The 22137-nt window shown below is 35.6% G+C and overlaps 1 protein-coding gene across 2 annotated transcripts in view; it reads left to right on the top strand.

Annotated features, from left to right (window-relative positions):
• PLXDC2 (plexin domain containing 2) overlaps positions 1-22137 on the top strand; it is a 412633-nt gene that overhangs the window by 349264 nt on the left and 41232 nt on the right. The window lies entirely within an intron of this gene.

The raw sequence follows: 22137 nt of genomic DNA, 5'->3' as shown, positions 1-22137 counted from the left end.
CACTGTGACATTGATCTAGACACAATTTTTCTTTTGCAGTCCCAGATAGTTTTGTGAGTAAGTCATAATCCATTATACACATTGTTAGGGATATTTTCCTCTGTAATTGTAGGGAATAGTTCCTAAATTGCTCAGTCTAGGTTAAGTAAATGCTTCTATGTTTTCTTAGGTCACTTTGTCTTTAGATATAGGTATAGATATTATAGATATCTGTACCTATATCTATATATAGATATATATTTTTAAAATTTGGATCAATCCTTTTGAAAAAGAAACTGCCTAACCTCTTCATAGATATCATTATTACATCATGTCCATCGTCTTATTTCTGTAACGTTGTGTTTCATTTCATTAATTTCTTACTCGTTATTGTATTAAAGCAATAAGTGGATCGTTTTACAGAAGACCATTTGCAACATACATATTATCTAGAAATGAATTAAAATCTTAGCCCTTGAAGGGCCTTCAGTAATCATTCAGTTCAGAATTTCTCAGAGCAGCATCTTAGTAAATGAACATAAATCCTAATGTTGAGATTACCTCATTTTGAGGGAGGATTTGTAAGGATGAGACAAATGAACTGCAGGAAGGGTCCCCAAGAGACTTCTGTTGTATTTGTTACATTTAATTCTTAATATGAATAGGGGTTACATGTGTGTTCATAATATTCTTATCTATGCTGTCTTCTCTTTAAAAAAAAACAGTATGCCTAAAATATTCTATAATGCTAACAGAAACAAAGAAAGATTCCTGTGATCAAATAGGTATGAGACATTCTGAGTGAAAGAAAATGAAAGAAGTTTCTTTGCTGGAGAACTGTTCAAAGCTTTTAATGTTCGTTTGTTCGTTCATTCATTTATTCCAGCCGAATGCCTGCTAATTGCAAGGCATTGTTACAGGCTTGGAGCTATGGTAATGTGCAAGGCTTGGACAAATTTCCCTGCTTTCAGAGAGCATGTATTCTAAAGAAACTTCAAGATGATAATAAAGATTTAGTAGCTGGCATTTCTCCACTATTTGGTCATAAAGCTTTTTTGTAAATACCATTTCATGGACTTTATGTTTTGTGGAGTACACTTTGGGAAATAGTTTTCTAGAATATTGCCAATTATCCCAAGAAAAATCCTTAGTTTTCTCTAATGCAGAAAGGAATCATAAAACTTTGAAGATTTTCTTAATGCCGTGCATTAGAACTGCCTTATGACTCTGAGAAAACGAGTCAAGGAAATTCCAAGATTTAAGGGGAAGACTTTTTTGCTTTTTTCTTGTACCAGAAAAGTTGACTTCTGGATTTTCAGGCAATATTTAAGTCATTGATATGCAGCAAGTATCCATCAGAATTCCAAAATATCACAATACGATTTCAAATGTATCTATACTGTGGAATTCTTTTCATGTCTAGAGTTGTTTATAGAAGCACTTTTCCTAAAATCGTTCAAGTGCAGTTAGAACAGAGCAACCTGACCAGTATTGAGATAAATGTTCCTTCAAAACAGTACTTAAGGGAAATCTCACATTACTGTTTATAGTACCATCATTAAGACAGCATGCTCTCATTGCTCTTTATTTTATGGAATATGGAGATGCAAGAAGGATTGCCAATTGAAATCTAACCTCATTAATTACTCAAGCATGTTGAAAACAGAATTCCGAATTGTCCTCCCTATCCCCCTCCAGCTTAACATTTTTGCAAAGTCAAGGTAATAATGAAAAAGGGTGCCTAATTTGAAGATTTTCTCACATTTACTGAGAATAATTATTTTAAAAAATGCAAGCTAATACATTTTTACAAATTGCTATGTGTTGCTGCAAAGAAATTCAGCACGTTTTATTTCTTGACTTAATTGGCTATTCTTAAAAGCAGTTTAATTTAGAGGTCTGTCCTTTTCTGGAAAAGAGGGTGGCATTTTTCAAAGCAGTCAATATGTAGCTAGAAACCAGACTCTGCCTTTACAACATCATCTCCCTTAGATATTGGATTACCATGGCTCTGAGTCTTTCTGGGACATTTCTGTGGGTTAAGGTAGTCAATTTTCTTAGTGGAGTCCACAGCTGCCATGATTACACATTCACTTTCCAGGAGATTTTCCTTCGTCTTTGATATGAAAGCAGAAAATACCTTTGAGCAGCTGCACACGAAAGGCACACAACAGGGTTTCTCATTCACAGGACCCAAACTGAGCTACAGTCTGCTAAATCACTCTTGATGAATCTTCAATTGTACATTGAGTTTCATGCTATATTTAGATTAGGTTTAGGCAGAGCCTCTGGAAGTTTCAGGCTCGTTGTTTGGAGAAGTTTTATTAGCCTTCAGGGTTGAGAGGAAATTCTAAGCTCTCTAAATAATTTGGAGAAAAGAACGTGAAAAAATCTAAACAAAGAGAATGGCATCTACTGTGCACAGACTCCTTAGGAAGGTACAGCATTGATTGACCGTTGTAATTGACCGACTACCAAACTCAGACAAACCAATATAAAGACAGCATTTTATCTCCAACTGAAATATTACTGGTTGCATGTTTATAATATTAAGTTTAGAGTAATACGTAAGTCTAAACAAATACCATACCTGTCCCTTATTTATGTGAAAAACAGAAAAGGAGGAGGAAGTGGAGAAGGAACAGGAGTGGGAGGAGGAGTTGGAGAAGGAGAAGAAAAAGAAAAGGAAAAAGAAGCATTTGTTGAGTGTTTACTGTTTTCCAGGCAACATTCTAAATGTTCTACGTATTTCAAGCTGTTTTATTCACGTAACTCCCCTGTGAGTTGGTCCTATTCTTATTTCCACTTTATAGCTGAGGAAACCAAGGTACAGAAAGGTTAGGTTACCAGCTGGGATGTGGCAGAGCTGGGATGTGAATCTGTTTAGCCTTGATGCAGATTCCAAGTCCTTGACCTCCTCACAGTATTGCTGCTTGGACGCAGTACAGGTCTCCTACAGCCAAATGTCAATTGGGATGGGAAATGCTACTGTAAGATATTTTACTTACATCTGTTATATTCTTTTTTCCTTTTCTACAACAACTGATTATACTTATAAGTGTTTGAAAATGAAATGTCCTTTTCCCATGTAATTATGTGTTAGGTTCCATTTTCTCCTTTCTATGAAAATCACAATGCATTGATTCTCCTGTGTGATTGAGTGTCTGAATCATTGGCATGTGGTCTCCAAACTACAGGGCTGCTCTGTTTTTGTTCAACATTTAATCTAAATGTCCTTCAGCCTCCTTGGTTTCTCTGGAAATTCAAATTTAATTCACCATTAAGGGGTAGCTAGCATGTATTCTTTAAATATTTATATATATTTCTGTGGATAAAGGTAATATGCACTTAAAACCACATCTTTGGGTTTTCAGATACTCACAAAAGCTTATTAGAAGAGTTACATTTTTAGGGAATGACCTAGCTGTATATTTTAGCAGGTCTAACTATTAAATGTCTTCTTTGGCATTTCGTCAGATTGCCTCCAAAAGGCACTATCCATCTAAGTATAAATGTAAATGCCTTCAGGATGCTAGCTGGATAAAATTATATCCAGAGCTAAAAAGAATGGAATCAATGGCAAGGTCTTTTAGTTGAGAAGTAAAGTCTTCAAGCAGATTCAACTCAATTTAGCAAATTGAATTGTGCCATTCTGCCACACTGCAGATGTTAAAATTATTTCAAGCTCCAAAATCCTGTGATTTGATTTGATTATTTAAAATGTGTTGATTGAGATTTATCAAAGTACTGAAAACTGTATTCTCTCTTGGTTCTTCTGAAGGTCCTTCCCTTTTATAACATTGCTTCTTGTAAAAAAAAAAAAATATTTGAGTATAAGTTCTTAATTGCTACTAATATTTAAAGTGTCAACACTCTAGACAGCATTGATGTATTATGCAGGTGATACTGTGTTTCTCATTTCTTATTATTGCTATGAATTTTACAAAACCTGCATTCTGAAAGGGTGCATTCTTGAGTCAGATGGTGTCTCCATCAAAAAGATGCTGAAATAGTCATATTAAGCAGTTTGCAGAGCATGATTAAGTTAATTCTGAGGTATAAATCTGCAAATGATTGATTTCAGAGAGCTAATACAGAAATACTTTGAATGAACTACTACGGAATAGCTGGTCTGAATTCTGATTCTGTTGTGTTTAGTTTTCTATTTCTGAACACATCTTAAGATTTTTCATCCAAAGATAAAATATTAGAATATTATTCTGACTTTTTCACCAGAATACTTCTAAGGTTATATTTTTATTACCTAGTGTAGTGACAGACCAAGTGTCTAGTGTTTCATTTATCATTCAGTCAAATTACTTTTTGACTTTAGTACATAAATCATCAAAGTAAGGTATCTTTCACTTTTTTTCTTCCTACCTTCCCTGGCTATTTTTTTCATCCACTTCTTTCACACAGATCACACAGTCTTGTAAGCAAAGGGAAACTGTTATTTCCTCTTGACAGACTATTGAATATCTATCACTTTCTGTTTCTAAAACTGGAAAGGACCTTGGCATTTGGTTTTATCATTTGCTTTGGCTACTTTTCATGATAGTACTAACTCTAAGTATATATGTGCCATAATAGTGAAAATTTCTTATAATTCAGAATGTTCTTTCGAATGTTCCTTGGCATTACAAATTTCTTTCCTAAATTGTGTCCAAAGTAGTGGTTCTCACCTTTCTCTTTGCATTGGAATCATTTGGTTATTCTCATCTAATTTTATTATTCTGGCTTATAGAAACTCCAGTGCTCAGACTGCTCTCCATACCAATTAAATGTAAACCTCTGGAACTGGGGCTCGGGCATCAATATTTTTTAAATCCCCAGATGATTGCCATGTAAAGTTAAGTTGAAAACGAGTGTTCTGACACAGTGCTTCATAAATATTAAGGAGCACCGGAATCAATGGGGGACAAGAGAGTCTTGATAAAAGGCGTTTTCTGTTATAGTAGTTCTAGGGTGGAGCCCACACCTTTGCAGCGTATTTCAAGCAAGCTCTCAGACAATGCAGACACCGCCAGTTCACACACCGCACTTTGAGCATCAAGAGTGGAGTGAATTCTTGGTTTCTTTCTGCCGGAATCCCCAAAATGAGAATGATATATCTTACTCTAAATCCACCCATTGGTCCTCACCTGTACCTCCTGACTCTCCTAAAGCAACATTTTCATTGGTGACAACAAGAAATTCCTTCTGTCTACAGGCAGAGGATATGTCTTGCTCAGCAGAGGCGAGGGACTCTCATGTCTGCTGTATCTCATAACTCATTTAAATATAGTGAGAAAATTAGTACATTTTAGCTGGTGCAAATTTATTTATTTTAGTGATGACAGTTACGTTTTCTTTATTTTGTTGAAGCACATGAAGTTTCAGATTTTTTCTTTTTTTTTTTTTTACTGTTTTGATCTACAAAAATTGCAGTTTCATTGTTTAACCTAATCATTTAAAAATTGTCATCTAGCACAGGAAAAGAAAAAGAAATCACTTTGGAATAAACTTTTTCCCCCTTACGTTGATTTGTAGATAAGATTTGTTGAGTTGATGCTGCTGATAGAATACAGACAAAATGGTACAGCAGAACCTCTCAGGAAATACACACATGGCTTCCAAGAGGTGGCTGTAAACACACCTTCCATTTGCCATCAGCAGAATGTTTTTCTACATCCTTCTCCCTGATCAATACCTACCTTCCTTTCTGTGCTCACCTCCTATATAATTTTCTATCTTCACTCTTCTTGCCAGAAACCCAGGCTTGGGAATCTCCTGTTGGAGAAAAGAAACTTCCATATCCCATTAGATTTTGGAAACTAAGATTTACGAGGGTCTCCAAGAGTAGTTTTTGTGTTACCCAATATTTCTTGTAACCCTTCCTGGGGCCGTAAACATGTGTAAAGTTATTAGTTGTTTTCTTTTTTTTTTTTTTAAATGAAGTGTCTAGTGATCATGGCTAATTGTCTTGTGCTGCTAAAATAATGTGTATGTCACTAGAAAATTAGATTAACTTTGATGTTGATTTGTTCAAGAAACATTTCTTAAACTACTCTGTGCCAAGCCCATTGGTAGGCGATGGAGATACAAAGGTAAACAAGGGCTGTGCCTGCTCTGAAGAAGCAAATAGCCTCATGGGATGAGATAGAGAATTCAATCAATAAATGATTATGGGTGAAAAGTACAAAGATAGACTCAGGAAAAACTATGAGGGCAGAGAAGAGGAAATAAATAAAACTGGAATTATGGGAAAGTTTCCCAGAAGAGACAAGACTTGATCCAAGTTTTGAAGTATAGGTGGGATTTGTATAGAAAAAGGGGCAGGAGAATGACGTTCTAGCAGAGGAATCTGCAAAAACAGAGGTTCAGTAGCGTGAAACATCAAGGTCTATTTGAGTAACTCTAAAGAGTTGCTACAGCTTATTTAGCTGATGTAAAAGTGTACACAGGTAGTGATGGATGATGAGGTTGAAAGATAAGCATAGGCTTCAGTGCTCATAGCCTTTTATGCCAAGCAACGGAGTTTAAACTTTATCCTGAAGACAGTGGGAGCCATTGACATCACTTAGACAAGGAGTGCCAGGAAATCTTTTACATGTTTCGTAGGTCATTCTTAAGGGATTATGGGGAACAGATGGGAAAGGAGTGAGACTGAGGCCAGGAAAACTAGTTAAGAAACTATACTAGTAATCCATAGAAGAAATGGTGAGTAGCTAAACTAAAGTATTGATTGACAATGGGAATAAAGAAGAGAGAATGGACATGAGAAGTATATTTAATGAAGTAGAAGTTACATAACTAATATCTGATTGGATTCATGATTTACGTGATAGGAAAGTGTCATCTGGGTAGATGATGGCACTGTTTAATAGTGGGTACAGGAAGAGGAACAGTTTGGGGGGAAGACAATGAATTTAGTTTGAGCATATCAACTTTGAAGTGTCTGTAGGACATCCAGATGAAGATGTCCAGTAGACATTTTTCCATGCAATTCTGAAATTCAACTTGAGAAATACAAACAAAAGATACAAATTTAAGCATCATCAGTGTATAAACAATAGTTGAAGTTAGGAGAGTGAGTGAGATTGCAGATGGATAGTATAAAAATGAAAAAGGCAGAGGATGAAAAGGATAACACAACATTGGAGGTTTTGTGAGGAAAACTGAAAAGAGAGTCAAAGAGACAGCAAGAAAACCAGAAGAGTTTGGTATCACAGAAACCAAAGGAGAAGAAAATTTCAAGGAGGAAGTAGTAAACGATGTCAATGCTGCACACAAGTCAAGTTAAAAAAAAGACCAGAGAGGCCAGCCCCAGTGGCCTAGTGGTTAAGTTCGACATGCTCCACGTTGGGGGCCCAGGTTCAGTTCCTGGGCATGGACCTACACTCGTCTATCAGTGGCCATGCTGTAACAGCAGCTCATATACAAAACAGAGGAAGATTGGCCACAGATGTTAGCTCAGGGCAAATCTTCCACAGGAAAAAAAAAACCAAAAAACCTGGAAAAGAAGCCATTAGATCCAGTAATCTGTTAACATTTGTTGACCTTGACTGGACAGTTCTACGTTTGCACAATCCCCAGACAGAATTTGAGAAGTCTATGGGCAATAAGGAAATTGAAGTTAACAAGGACAGGCTACATTTTCAAGAAGCTTAGTGAAAAGAGAAGTAGGGATTTCTGTTGTTGACCATGTTGTTTTATTTTAGGAGCATATTTACCTGTTATAGGTGTTGAGGAGAAAGAAGACATAAAGAAAGAGTTAAAAGGTGACTGAGAGAGAAGTGATATATCTGCAAGCATGGGTGGCTCAGTCAGTGTGGACAAGAGGAGCCAGGTGGGAGGCAGAAGTTGAGGGAGTTTCTTCTGAACTTGCTGTTTCCTCAGTATAGTAGGAGACAGTATGGTAAGAATGAGTGGGAGAAGTCAGAGTTTGGTGTCTAGTTGTTGAGAGAACACATAAAACATTTCCTAAGGGAATGGAACATGGAGCATCCTACTATTGTAGAAGGGGCACACATGCCAACATGTATTTGGAGCCTGCTAAATTTTTTCGTATGTGCTTGAATCACCAATGCTTATTGCCCATGTAATATGGTGATCCACTTTAAACCAAAAAGAAAAATCAGAGTAAATTTTGTTGGCGAGAAAAGATATGTTATTTTTAAAAAGGCATGTAGCTTTAAAGAGAGTAGATTAATCCATTAGTTGGTAACTTTAGTTATCTTTTTCAATAGCTAGGTTTTCAACCGCTTACTTTTCCATTAAGATTAATTTTTGCTTTAGTTTTATTCTGCTGTGTTCAAATAATACCATGCAAGATTTAAAATGTATCTTGGGTAGTAAGGACAGGAGTTAATTATTTAACACTAATTCATGACAGTACTGTAAGCTACTGTGACCAAATGTTAGTATTTCAGTTACAGTAATGAATTAACAACTTCTTGGATAAAATTTCAACCATAAGTGATTTTAACATGTGTTAACATTTTGCTCAGCAATCACTAAAGAAAAAATACAGAAAATGTAGAGCTAAATTTAATTGGAATTCTAAGTAATATTTGCTTAACCTAAAGAAGACAAAAGAGGAGGAAAAATGGGCCACATAATGGACAGAAACAAAGAAAACAAATAGCAAAATAGCAGACAAAATCCAGCCATGTCAATAATTATATTAAATGTAAAGAGAATAAACAATCTAGTTGAAAGCATAGATTATCAGACTAACTTTTTAAAAAGCAAGATCCAAGTAAGATAGTTGTATAGGAGATGTACATGAAACATAAAAACATAATGATATAAAATGATTTAAGGTAAAATAATAGAAAAATATATACCCTGCAAAAGTAACCATAAGAAAGCTGGAGTGGCTATATAAATATCAGGCTAAGTAGACTTAAAGACAAGGAGTATTAACACAGGTAAAGAGGAAAATATCAAAATGGGAAGAGGGCCCGTTCATCAGGAGGACATTACAATTTTTAATAATCACACGAAACAATAGAAAAAAAATTAGAAAGGATATAGATTTAAACCAAACTATTAACCACCTTGATCTTGTTGACATTTATAGAACACTGTTCCAAACTATAATAGCTTTTTTCCAAGTAAATATAAAATGATCACCAAGATAGACCATATGTTGAACCATAAAAGAGTCTTAAATTTCAAAACATTGAAGTCTTTTGGACTATGTTCTCTGTCTCCAAGAGAATGAAATGGAGATCAGTAAAAATATGATATCTAGCAAATCCCCAAATCTGTGAAAAGTAAAACGACTTCTAAATAATGTAGGGATCTAAGTTGAAAATCATAGGAAAACTAGAAAATATTTCCATGGAATGATAATGGATACAACATAACAAAATTTGTGGGATGCTACTAAAAAGTACTAAGGAGGAAATTTATAGTTCCAAATGCTATGAGAAAGAAAGAAGGTTTAAAATTAATGATCTAAGCCATTAATTTAAGAAGTTTAAGATGAGTAAAATAAGCCAAAAATACTTAGAAAGGATGAAATAAGAGTAAAAAAAAAATAAAATAGCAGATAAACAATAGAGAATATTAACACAGTCAAAAGTTGGTTCTTTGAAAAGTTTAATAAATTTGATAGCCTTTAAGAAAACTGATTAAAAATTTGATAAATTAGACAATAAAAATTGAAAACTTTTGTTCATCAAAAGCTCTGTTAAGAAAATGAGGGGCCAGCCCCATGGCCGAATGGTTAAGTTTGTGCACTCTGCTTCGGCAGCCCAGGGTTCACCAGTTGGGATCCTGGTATGGACCTACACACCACTCATCAAGCCATCAAGCCATGCTGTGGTGGTGTCCCACGTAGAAGAACTAGAATGACTCACAACTAGGGTATACAACTATGTACTGGGGCTTTGGGGAGAAAAAAAAAAGAGGAAGATTGGCAACAGATGTTATCTCAGGGCCAATCTTCCTCACCAAAAAGAAAAAATAGGCGGGTCATATACAGGAGAAAATATTTATAATATAGGTATGTTACAAAGGACTTGTGTCCGGAAAGTATCAAGAATTCCTGCAAATTAATAATAAACAAACAACCTCAATGAGATACCATTTCATAATAATAATAATGACTAAAACTAAAATGACATACTACTAATACCAACGAGGGTACAGTGCACAGGAACTCGTCTACACTGCTGATCGGAGTGTGATGTGGTACAACCACTTTGGCAGTTTTATAAAGTTAAACATCTATCTTTCTTTTGAGCCAGGAATTCCATTTCTGTGTATTTATCCAAGAGAAAACATATCCACAAAAATGTTGTACAAGAATATTCATGGCAACTGTATTCATAGCTGCCAATAGCTGAAAACAATCCAGATGTTCAGCAAGAGATGAATAAACAAATTGAGTATATTCATACATTGGACTACTATTTAGCAGAAAATAAGAACAAACTACTAATACATGCAATGCCACAGATACATCTTAAAAGCATTATGTTAGGAAAAAGAAGCCAGGCACAGCAGAGTACACACAATCTGATTCAATTTATATTCAGTATGGGTGAAACTAATCTACAGTAAACCAGCACAGTGGTTGACTATGGTGGTGGGGTGTGTGTCAGGGGGTGTGGTAAGGAGTGACTGGAAGGGTGAAAAGGAAACTTTCCAGGGTCGTGGAAATGTTCTATATCTTGATTTGGCTGATGTTTCTTTGTTATACACAATTATCAAAATTTTTTGAATTGTACGCTTGGGATCTGTGCATTTCAAGGATACGCATTTTACCTCAGTAAAAAAAAAAAAGAAAAGAAAAGAAAGAAAAGAAATTTTGATGTGCTTCTTGTAAACTAGATATAATTATTTTAAAATTCTCATGAATAAATTCTTCCAAGCTTCTTGAATTCTCAACTAAAGAAAAGAAAAAGGCTCATCCTTAGTAAAACAGCTTCTCTAATTAGTAGGCATAAAATTTAACACTTCTGATTATTTGATTCGTGTTTTGCCTTAAATTATTCTTAGAACCTTCCCGTGGAGTTGCTAATAATGGGATGCTAATAATAAAATTATCTAGCAATTATTGGGCTGTCACTATATTCCAGACACTCTTCTCAGAGCTTTGCATGCTTATCTCATTTAATCCTTACAGCACCCTATCAACAAAGTACTATTATAATCTCATTTTACACATGAAGTGTCAAAAGCAAGGATTTAAGTAATTTGTCTGGGGTCACCTGGTTTGTAAGGGATGCAGCTGGGCTAGACCATTAAATGCTCTGGTGTCAGAGCCTGTGCTGTGCTCCCCACTTCCGTCCTGTTCTCCATAGAGGATTGTTCTAGAAGTTGCCCCGTCAACTGTGTAACCATTTGTCTGCCACTCTTTCTGCTGTGGAATTTATCTAGGATCTCAGCAAACAGAAGCAGCACCGACTGCCAAACCATAGTCAGAATGAGCCTTGTGGCTCCTCTTATGCCATCCCCCAACACTTTGAGAGCAAAGCCTTTGCAACTGTAAAACTCACAGCATACCCGTGTGGGGCCGTTTTCCAAAGCTGATTTGGTGCAAAAGGTTAGGCTGAAACTAGCGCTTGCCTACTGGACCAGCCATATTGTATCCCACATTCAACATGTGGAACTTTCGATTTCAGGAAAGTTGATATTCCAGGGGCAGACAGGTGTAGTAAACACAATTTTATAGCATCTTTCTTCCCAAGTGGGCTAGCTCATCCCCTCCCTCTTAGGGGCATTATCTGAGCCATGTTTGCCAGTATTGATGCTAAGCAGTGAAATGTAAATACCCCGCAAGACTGCTTCTCAACTTTTCTTTCTACCCTTGATATATGTGCACATTTTGTTAGTTCTAGTAACACAAATTAAAATGAAATTCCAGACTCTGCTCAATGTTTTTTTCCGGTTTCTGATTCTGTCTCCTTGAGATTCATAGCACATACGTGTAGTCCTGCCCTCCTGGGGAATTGTACACGTCAAACCACAACAAATAACAAGAGGATTGTGTGGTTGTTAAGAACATCAAGGATAAGGTTTCAATCCTGAGACGCACACACACAGGCCAAATTGAAATCTCTAGCAGCTAAATTAATCTGTACTTTCTTAGGAAGCCCAAAGCTTTTCATGAATTTTGAGCATAAACTTCAATGCCAAAGAACTTGAGACTGGCTTAGTATTCAGCAGTTTTCGAAAGAAGCTGCTTATGGATGATCACCGAAAGGTTGATTTTGTTTAGATAACTTACTGAACCTCAGCAAATGGGCTGTTGTTTTGCAAATAGCGGCTGCAGATTCTCTCTCTCATGTTCCATATCCCAGCTACTGGTGGGGTCAGGAGAGAGAGACCTAAATCCATGGTGGCCTGTTTTCCTAGGGGTGGGTATATAGTATAGGTGAATGTGAGGTTGATCTTGGTCTTCCTACTAGGACAGCTATTCATAAATGTCCTTGCTTTCATTCGGCATACATTTAACCATCAGTGAAAGAAGAGATCCCATTTCCAGGAATAATTTCAAGAAGGCCTCACACTGATCTAGTAGTGCAGCCATGATTAAGAGGAAGGGAGGTACTAAGGTTCGGCAGGAGCTGAGTGGTGTGGACACACATCTGTCCTTCCACAAGGATAGGAGCAGGCTGAAGAGGATTCTTCCTCCGTGTTCAGAAAACCTGATGGATTTGATGGGGAAGTAAACACTCACTGTGATCATTGCAGGTTTATATATAAATGGCCTGCTTTAACATAACTGACTTAGTTCTGGAATGGATGAGATGAAATGGCTTGAAGGGTCACTCCATTCTGTACCCCTAGATCTTGAAACTACTCTGTCAGCCGTATTTTTGGTATTCTGTAGACACTGTGAATAAACCCAGTAGGAAAACTCTCTAAATTTTTTTTGTAATTTAACACCTTAATTTCTTAACCATTGCAATGTCTTGGCACGGAGGTAATAGAGAAACCATTTCCATGAAAGCTTTCAGTTTAATATTTAGCTGGAGAATTTAGGAACTAAGGTTTCTTTTCTGTGGATTATTTTGTAGAAGTAGAGACACATTATTTTTCAAAAATCATTTTTAAATGTATTTTTAAGTGGAGAAACAAGACAACTTGGTATAGAAAGCTGATGTTAGAAAAATTTAAAAATTAGGTCATATAAAGATCTTGGTGGCAGGGCCGGCTCCGTGGCCGAGTGGTTAGGTTCGCGCGCTCTGCTGCCGTGGCCCAGGGTTCGGATCCTGGGCGCGGACATGGCACCGCTCATCAGGCCACGTTGAGGCGGCGTCCCACATCTCACAACTAGAAGGACCGGCAACTAAGATATACAACTGTGTACAGGGGGGTTTGGGGAAATAAAGCAGGAAAAAGAAAAAAGATCTTGATTGCTAAAAATATTAGTGGCATAGGTATATTATTTTTAAAAAGTAGTACATACACATAAGAAATGAAAAATGATAATGGATTATTCCGAAGATTTGTTTTTGGCCTTATGGTAGCTATAAATACTGTAAATTCCCTCTTTCAGATGCTCACACATACACATGCACAAAAGCACCAGTCCCATAATGAGGCTAGCAGCAGGCTGGATGGTGGTTGCTATCCCAAATCCCTCATTTTGATGTAATCAAGCATTTCTTTGAATATGATTTCATGGAAATTTTATTTAGCTTCGTTTTTCTAAGATAAAAGGTAACGGATTATTGTTCAAAAAGGATTGTCATACCCTAAGCTCTTTTAGCCCAGAATGTTTTATATGTTTCCCTGAATGAAATTTCACAGCTGCCCTGTGGTAGCCTAACAGGCTGCAAAAGAGAAGCTGAGCCAGCTTCCCCTGCCAGATATTGTTCTCACCATACTTAATGCACTTAGCTGTGTTTTGTGCACCCATTTTAATATCTTTTCACAGTACTTACCCAAATCCCTCCCATGGAGATACCATAATGTATTGTCACAGTGATCCATATTATGGATTAGGCATAGTTGCATAATAGTTTCAAGGGTTCTTTATACCTGAATCATAGTGACAGATTGGTAAGCATCCAAAAACTAGTAACACCATGATTAAGAAAAGGAAAGAACTAAGAAAATGATGACAAATAAGGAAATACATAAAACACCAAGAGAAAGTCAAGGTCATGATCATGACTTTAGAAAGTTAAAAAAGCTACGAGGAAAAATATATGAGCTACAAAATGAGATCAGTTACAAGGGAAACTTCCAAAGGAAAGTCAATTCATTAAAAATTTTATCACTTGATTTTCTTCTGTTACATGATTTAGCTATAAATGAGTTAGTATTCCACAGAGAAAGTCATGTGTTTGTGTGTTTTTAATCCAAAAGTGGAACACTAAAATTTTAAGCATTCATAGTTTAACTTCATTCTGAAGCTTTAAAAAAGAACATTTTGACAACATTTAAATAAGTTTTATGAATTTTGGACAAATTTGCGTAAGACTTTGTTCAACCCATGAGCCTCCAGGTCCCCCAAAGGACGTTAATGCATTGTGGAATTTATGGGCTGTAGTGTTTCATTTTAAAGCCAGGAAAAGAGTTAGTTGTAAAGTGAATAAAACTTCAGACAAGGAGTATTTCTATTTTAATTTTACTTTATTCTTGGACTTTAATTATTGGCAAGATTTAATAGTGGGTACAGATCATTTAAGCGAAGTATTAAAATCTTTTTAAGATATTGAAGAATTGTACTTCTGAATACAGAGTATCAATGCTACATGCACGTAAATCCCCAAAAAAAATCTGTCATAAAAAAAGCAAGGAGACGTAGAGTTTTAAAATTAAATGCTACACTTTGAAAGAACAGCTTAACAAATTTTCTTCCTTCTTTCCTTCTGTCTTCTTTGTACTTTCTTCTTTTTTTCATCCTTCCTCTTAGCAATGTCATAAACTTTTGTTGGAGTGCAGCAAATTAAACACATTTACATGAGGTCTTGAATATTTTCTGATATGTACTTAACGTCTTTTAAAAATGTATTGTCTTTGCTACCATGGTAGCTAAAATTTATCCCAAAATAGCATGTTATGTTGATGGCTTTGACAATTCTCATGGTCCTCTCTGTGTCTAAATATTGATCTGCATTTTATAAAGTACTAAAAGCTAGGAACTCATAGGTTACTCGGTGGATCAAATGAGAGTATATTATCTTTGATGCTATTGATTTTCTGTGCTTCATTTATGTTTTAAAATATGTCTTCAACAGAGTACAAAAAAGGCCTTGATTTGATAGGAATCTCAAATATATTTATATGCTTCCTTTTTTGGCTTTGAGGCTCTGTTTCATGGTACCTCTTTGTCTTTATCATTAATTCCTCTTATTTGAATACACAATATAAAGCTAAAAAAGCTAAAGATTTCAATTGTCCTGTATGTGATACTGTGTGTGTGTGAGAGAGGAATGGTTGTTTGGTCTTGGACATGAATGAAAAAGCATAAGATATTTTTAAGAAGAGCATAAGAGTCGGGGCCTTCAGACTAGATTCCTCCTGATCTTTTTGAATATTCCCCCCGACTCCTGATAGACTCTGCTGAGCTTAAGAAGTTTGTGCCTGAAACACGTTCAGAGTTTTCTTTGACCCACTTCTGTATTCCAATTTCCAAAACAATCAGTCAAGCCACAGGAATGAGTAACTATTTCCAAAGTTGACATCTTTGTTTATTGCCTTTGCTGAAGGATTGAAATCAATTTATTTGAGCAGTCTGCCCTTGAGGTGAATGAACTAAATTTCAATTATAGAAATTACTAACACTTGCTTACACTTTTTAAATTTCAATTTTGCATTGGAGGTGCTCATCGTTTTTAACACAGAGGATCTCCTGATTTCAGTTTATGGGTACCCATAATTGTGTACCATTTAATTGAGCAGTGATGTTAAACTGGAAACCAAATAGGGAAAGAATTTAAAATTGAAGCACACCAATGGAGTGATCACTTTGCCTCCAGATTCAACAATCTTTAATATACCATCAAAATACCTGATAGTAGAGAAAGCAGCTAGGATAGAGATGCAGAGAACTTGCTTAAATAGTAGGAAAATTAAAAAATGTGTTCTCCAGATATATGTGTGTAATTTTGGCCACTCTATTCAGATGATCATTCCAAAGCATTTGGAAATAGCACTAGCCTGGGACACAAGGGTACTTCTGTAATATTTTGGAATTGAATTTGCTGTATTTCTCCTTAACTGGTTTGCCCTAATTACAACACATCATAAAGTCATATGCACAGTCATAGATCCCTGAATATTTATTTATTTAATCTACTGGTTAGTAATATTTTGAGAATCCAGGAAGATTGTTTATTTTATTAAAATGATCATCATCCAAGAGTGTTATAAAATGTTTGTTTGGCTAGTAACAAACTAGACTCTGTACAAATTTCATTAGACTTGAAATGGTAGCTACACCAGCCCTGTAAAAGGAAAGTTTTAAAAAAGAGGTAATATAACTAAACCATTATTGGAAATATATAAGTAATAATTGTGGAAGTAAACATTTATGCCTAAATAAAGGGAGTGAGTGAGGTTTCAAGTTATAAATCCTGCTATGATTTTATATTGTTGAGATTGGCAATTTATGTACTACAACTCACAGATAATTTTATTGACAAGGGCTCTTGTTGAATAAAACATGCCTTGGCTCTCTTTTTGCTTACTGGGAAGGGCTGTCTCTTGCCTGCTGCCTCCTCAATAGGTTGACCAGAGAACTTGGGAAGTGTCAGCCTGAAGCCAAGTCACTACTGCCTTGTCCTTCTCTTCCCTGTGGCACACACAAAATGTGAGGCTGAACCTCAGCTTTCCGCTTATAAAAAACTACTAATCCCAGAAATATAACTGGATGCTTCTTGGATGAATGGAGGGAAAGACAGAGGGAGGGAGGGAGGAAGGGAGCAAATGATGGATGGATGGGTGGATGGATGCATGGATGGATGGTTCGAATTACACATGGAATTTCAGAAACATTCAAGACTTCCCTTCTTGACTCAAGTAAATATTTTTGCCACATTTTCTCCAAAGCAACATTTAAAATTAATACTATTTTCCTATGAAAGTGATGTGTCATACGCTTTTATAAATAAGAAAAAAAAGCCAAGTGCACAAACTGCAATAACACAAGCATACTTAAGAAGGAAGCCAAACTTTTAAAGCAACAAACGTCAAGGAGAAAAACATAGTTTATATGGTATCATGAATCTGACAATATGATTTGCCTCAATCTACCTCATATAAAAAATGTAATAATATAGCTACTTTAATTAAGTGGTTATTGTGTACCAGATACCCTCTTAGGCACTTAGTATGTATTAAACGTTTAATTCTCACAGCACTTCTATGGGGTACTTACCACTATTGGCCACATTGTGGAGATAAGGTAACTGGTGACCAGATCGATTAATTTACTATAACCTCATTTGATTGTTATTGGAGAGGTGTTCATTCCAATATCTGCAACCCATTTTCAACAGCCTCTTTCTTTTTTCCTCCTCCCTTTCTCTCCCTCCATCTTTTCCACCAAACATGGATTTAAGTGCATCTGATGGCAGACACTAACCTAAGCCCTAGTCCCAGAGAAATGACAAGACAGCTGCAGCCTCTGCCTATTTGGAGGCACAATGTCAATTCTTTAGCCATTATCTAAGTTAATTTCCCTTTATTTGAAATTACCAGATTCTCTTAAGAACTCCTTGCCAGAGAAACTCGAGACTTGAAATAAAAGGAAATAGCGGTACATATAGCTCAGCGTTAATTGAGAAGGTATTGATCAGATTCAGAGTGTAGACCCTGAGGCCAAACTGCTTGTCTTTGAGCCCCAGTTCCATCTTAACAGCTCTACAACCTTAGCCCATTTCTGAGTTTCCCTATGTCTCAGTTTCCTCATCTATGCAGTGAGAATAATAATATTTCCTACCTCTTATGGCCATTGATTCGATACTTGTAAGGCAATAAAAATATGCCTGGCACACTGTAAGTGATTTTTTTTTATCATAGTAAAATACCCATAACGTGAAATTTACCATCTTAACCATTTTTAAGTGTACAGTCCAGCACTATTAAATGCGTTCATACTATTGTGCAACTATCACCACCATCCATCTCCATAACTCCTTTCGTCTTGCAAAACTGAATCTCTATACCCGCTAAGCAATAATTCCTCTGTCCTTCCTCCTCCCAGTCCCTAGCAGCCACCATTCTACATTCCGTCTCTATGATTTTGACTACTTAAATATCCCATCTAAGTGGAATCATACAGTGTTTGTCTCATTGTGACTGGCTTATTAATGCAATGTCCTCAAGTTTCATCCATGTTATAACGTATGTTAGAATTTCCTTTTTTTTTAAGGCTAAATAATATTCAATTGTATATTTATACAAGATTTTGCTTATCTATTCATCTGTTGACAGACATTGGATTGCTTCCACATTTTAGCTCTTGTGAATAATGCTGTTATGAACATGGGTGTACAAATATCTTTTCAAGACCCTACTTTCAATTATTTTGCGTATATGTCCAGAAGTGGAATTACTGGATCATATGGTAATTTTATTTTTAATATTTTGAGAAACACTACACTGTTTTCCATAGCAGCCGTACAGTTTTTTACATTACCACCAACATTGCACAGGGTTCCAATTTATCCACATCCTTGTCAACACTAGCTATTTTCTATTTTTTTGATAGTAGCCATCCTAATCGTTTGAGGAGGTATTTCATTGTGGTTTGCATTTGTACTTCCCTAATGATCAGTGATGTTTAATATGTTTTCATTTGTTTATTGGCTATTTGTATGCATTTGGAGAAATGTCTGTTCACGTCTTGATTTTTGAATCAGATTGTTTAAATCAGATTGTTTCCTTTTGGTTATTGAGTTTTAGGAGTTCTCTATATAGTCTGGATATTAATGCCTTATCAGATATATGATTTGCAAATGTTTTCTCTCATTCTGTGGGTTACCTTTTTACTCTGGTGGTATTGTGTTCTGATGCACAAAATGTTTTGATTTTCATGAAGTCTAACATGTCTATTTTTCTTTTGTTGCCTGTGCTTTTGGTGTCATATCCAGGAAATCATTGCCAAATCTACTTTGGTGTAGCTTTTGTCCTATATTTTCTTCTAAGAATTTTATAGTTTTAGGTTTTGTGGTTATGTCTTTGATCCATTTTGAGTTAATTTTTGTTTATGGTATTAGGTACGAATTCAACTTTATTATTTTGCATATGGATATCCAGTTTTCCCAGCATCATTTACTGAAAAGATTGTCCTTTCCCCAATGAATAGTCTTGGTATCCTTGTCAAAAGTCATTTGACTGCCGGGGCTGGCCCCGTGGCCGAGTGGTTAAGTTCGCGTGCTCCGCTGCAGGCAGCCCAGTGTTTCGTTGGTTCGAGTCCTGGGCGCGGACATGGCACTGCTCGTCGGGCCACACTGGGGCAGCGTCCCACGTGCCACAGCTAGAAGGACCCACAACGAAGAATATACAACTATGTACCGGGGGGCTTTAGGGAGAAAAAGGAAAAAATAAAATCTTTAAAAAAAAAAAAAAAGTCATTTGACTGTATAAGCAAAGGTTTATTTCTGGGCTCTCTATTCTAGTCCATTGTTCTCTAAGTCTGCCTTTATGCCAGTACACACTCTTGATTACTACAGCTTTGTAGTAAGTTTTAAAATAAGGAAGTGTGAGTTCTTCAGCTTTGTTTTTCTTTTTCGAGACTGTTTTGGCTATTTGGAGTCTCTTGATATTTCATATCACTTTTGAGGTGGGTGTTTCTATTTCTGCAGGAAACGTCATTAGGATTTTTACAGGGATTGCATTGAATCTGTGGATCACTCTGGGTAGTATGGATATTTTAACAATATTAAGTCTTCTAATGCATGAACATGAGATGTGTTTCCATTTATATCTGCCTTCTTTAATTCCTTTAGCAATTTTTCACCACCTTGGTTAATTCCTAACGTTTGGTTCTTTTTGATGCTACTGTAAATAGCATGGTTTTTGTAATTTCCTTTTCAGATTGTTCAATATTACTGCATAGAAATGGAACTAATTTTTCTGTGTTGATTTTGTATCCTGCTACTTTGCTGAATTCACTTATTAGTTCTAACAGTTTTGTGTGTGTGTGTGTGTGTGTGTGTGTAATCTTTAGGGTTTTCTACAAATAAGATCATATCATCTGTGAACAGAGATAAATTTACTTCTTCTTTTGTAATTTGGATGCTTTTTACTAATTTTTCTTGCCTCATTGCTATAGCTAGAACTTCCAGTATATGTAGAATAGGAGCGGCAACAGTGGGCATCCTTCTCTTGTTCCTAATCTTAAAGGAAAAATTTTCAGTCTTTCACCATTGAATATGACATTCGCTGTGGGTTTTTCGTATATGATTTTTATTTTGTTGAGGTACTTTCCTTCTTTTCTTAGTTTCTTGAGATTTATTTTGTCTTGAAAGGGTGTTGAATTTTGTCAAATTTGTTTTCTGTATCAATTGAGGTGATCACGTGGTTTCTCCCCTTCATTCTGTTAGTGTGGTATATTACATTGATTTTCATGTGTGCAAATATCCTTACATTCCAGCAATAAATCCCACTTGGATATGGTATTTAATATCAGCAGATTTCAGTTTGCTAGCATTTTGTTGAGGATTTTTGCATCAGTGTTCATAAGGGATGTTGGTCTGTAGTTTTCTTTTCTTGTAGCGTCTTCGTTTGGCTTTAGGATAGGATGATGCTAGCCTCATAGAACTTAGGAAGTGGTCCCTTCTCGATTTTTGCAAAAGTTTGAGAGCATTGGTATTAATTCATCTTTAACTGTTTGGAAGAATTTACAAGTGAAGCCATCAGTTCCAGGGACTTTCTTTGTCAGGAGATTTTTGATTACTGGTTATGTGTTTTCTGGTTTTCTATTTCTTCTTTAGTCTTCATGAGTTTTGTGTTTCTAGGCATTTTTCCATTTCATCTAGATTATTTATTTGTCGGCATACAGTTGTTCATAGTACTCTCTTATAATCCTTTTTTGTTTTTATAGAATTGTTAGTTATGTCCCGTTTTCATTTCTAATTATAGCAATTGGAGTCTTTTTTTTTCTTAGCTCATCTAGCTAAAAGTTTGTCAATTTTGTTGATCTCTTCAAAGAAGCAATTTTTGGTTTCATTAATTTTCCTATTGTTTTTTTTTTCTCTATTTCGTTTATCTCTGCTCTAATCTTTCTTATTTTCTTCCTTCTGCTTACTTTGAGTTTAGTTTGTTCTTCTTTTTCTAGTTCCTTAAGTTGTAAAGTAAGGTTATTGCTTGGATATCTTTCTTGGTTTTTTTTAATCTAAGTACAGCTATAAATTTTCCCTTGGAACTGCTTTTGCTGCATTCTGTAAGTTTTGGTATGTTGTGTTTTTGTTTTCTTTCATCTCTAAGTATTTTCTAATTTTCTTTTTGATTTCTTCTTTGATCCGTTGGTTGTTTAAAAGTATGTTGTTTAATTTCCACTAATTTGTGAATTTCCAATTTTCTATTATTGATTTCTAACTCCATCTCATTGTGGTTGGAGAAGATACTTTTAATCATATTTATCTTTTTAAATCTATAGAGAGTTGATTTGTGGCCTAATATATGCACTGTCCTAGAAAATGTTCCTTGTGCACTTGAAAAGAATGTGTATGGTATTGTTGTTGGGTAGAGTGTTTCATATATGTCCATTAGATATATGTGGCTTATGGTGTTAAGTTCTGTATCTCCTTATTGTCATCTGTCTGGTTGTTCTACCCAATATTGAGAGTGGGATATTGAAATCTCCAACTATTATTGTAAAACTTCTGTTCTCCCTTCAATTCTTTTAGTTTTTGCTTCATATGTTTCAATATTTTGTCATTGGGTGCATAGATGTTTATGATTTTTATCTCTTCTTGCTGTCTTGAATCTCATTAATATATAATATCCTTTTATGTCTCTTGCAATGTTTTTTGATTTAATGTCTATTTTGTCTGATATTAGTATAGCCACACTGCTCTCTTTTAGTTACTATTTACATGGAATATCTTTTCCCATGCTTTCACTTTTAATCTACTTGTGTCTTTGGATCTGAAGCCAGTGTCTTGTAGACAGCATATAAATGGATCATGCATTCTTATCCATTCTGCTAGTTTAGGTCTTTTGATTGGAGAGTTTAATCCATTTACATTTAAAGCAATT

Source organism: Equus caballus, chromosome 29 (assembly GCF_041296265.1).
Source record: "Equus caballus isolate H_3958 breed thoroughbred chromosome 29, TB-T2T, whole genome shotgun sequence".
NCBI lineage: Eukaryota > Metazoa > Chordata > Mammalia > Perissodactyla > Equidae > Equus > Equus caballus.
This window is presented reverse-complemented; position numbering and strand designations above follow the sequence as displayed.